Raw genomic sequence first — 1657 nt, 5'->3', positions numbered from 1 at the left:
CTGCAGGTAATTGGTTTTCACCGACACTAGATGTCACGTGGTTTCTCAACGAAAGTAATTAGTCCCACACAAAAGAGGGCGAACATTCAAGTTGGTAATAAAAGCTATAAACAGGGTGGTATTATAAAAGTTGGTAGTACTTTAGCTTACTTTCTGGCAGCAGCAGGCCCCCCGGCCCTGCACTGCAGGCTGCAGTAGAGCTCAGTAGCAGTATCGCCCAACAGTTTATATTTTCCAACTGTTGAAAATCCTTTTGAAAATCCAGTTTCAATTTCTTGAAAGTATAAATAGACCTCACTAGGCCTAGGCCTAGTAGGGGAGAGCGGGGAGTGTTCGCCCTATTTTTTTCTGACCAGCCTAGCGATGTCAATTTTAAGGTTAGGGATGACCTGATTAGCCCATGTGAAAGCCCTATGTCTTAGCTATATACGGCCACAATCCCAGACCTATAGGCCTTACAATAGCAACAGGATAGAGCAACCCAAAAAAGTTTTGCAAAGTGGCGAACTTGCCCCATATTGGGGCAGGTTCGCCCATATGCTGGGGTAAGTTCACCCTAATCACAAAAAAGGTTTAAACATTGCATAACAATAACATGTATTCAATGCAAACATTTAGCAAGAGTATACAGGGCATTCATTCTCTTCTGGGGAGTCACTAAATTTGTTGCAGGGGCCGCGGGTGAGGATGTAGGGGTCCAAAGTGAGCTTAAACGTATCATGTTTACAACTTCGGGGAGAAATGGATTAGGACATAAACTGTGGTATGAGTAATACCGCTATCACTTAACTTAAAAAACATGTTTTTCAGTAGTTTTACCTTGTTTAATGGTTTAATTATCAATATTTTGCATAACACGCTGATGGGGCATGTTCGCCCTCCAGTTTGGGGTAAGTCCGCACGGGGCAGATATAGGGCGAACTTGCCCCATCCTCAAAAGGGCGAACGAGCCCCTTGTGCACATTTTTGTATTTTCTTCAGGGTATGCAAAACACAAATCGAATAAGGAGATTATAACTGCATTAAATCTTTGACAAATCCCATATGTTCCCAATACAGATTTCCATTAAAACCATCTGTATTTATGTATCAATGATAATTAATACAACATTATGAATGTAAGAAAAAATTACGTTTTAGTGTAATTTTTTTGTTTTGGCTGCAGTTTGATGAACACGTCCCTATATGTCGCGTAGCTAATATGAGAAGTTTATAATGACCTATGTCACCTAATTTTGCCATCACCAAATTCCCTGATAGCCGTAGTACTGAGAAACAAGGGGTGGGCGAACCTGCCCCTAGGGCGAACACTCCCCGCTCTCCCCTACTAGTAGCCTATCATTGGTGGGGGCCGGGGGGCACAATGACCCGCGACTCAGGCGAAAGACCCTGATTTTGATCATTTCCGCATAGGCCATAGACGAATTACCCCATAGACCATGCTTAGACCCCAAAATTGCTCATTCTCTGGGCGGATCCAGAGCAGTCATGGGGGGGGGAGGGGGGCAATTGTCGGGAAAAATGTCAGTGAAGTCGGCGCAATGAGGCGGAGTGTGGCCCCAGGCTCAGAAGTTAGAAACTTTTGGAAAATGAAGACCCAATTGAAGCCATTTGGTGGTCTTTTTTTTGTGGACAAGTTTTTGACTTTTATTGTATG

This window comes from Amphiura filiformis, chromosome 1, assembly GCF_039555335.1.
Source record: "Amphiura filiformis chromosome 1, Afil_fr2py, whole genome shotgun sequence".
Lineage (NCBI taxonomy): Eukaryota > Metazoa > Echinodermata > Ophiuroidea > Amphilepidida > Amphiuridae > Amphiura > Amphiura filiformis.
This window is presented reverse-complemented; position numbering follows the sequence as displayed.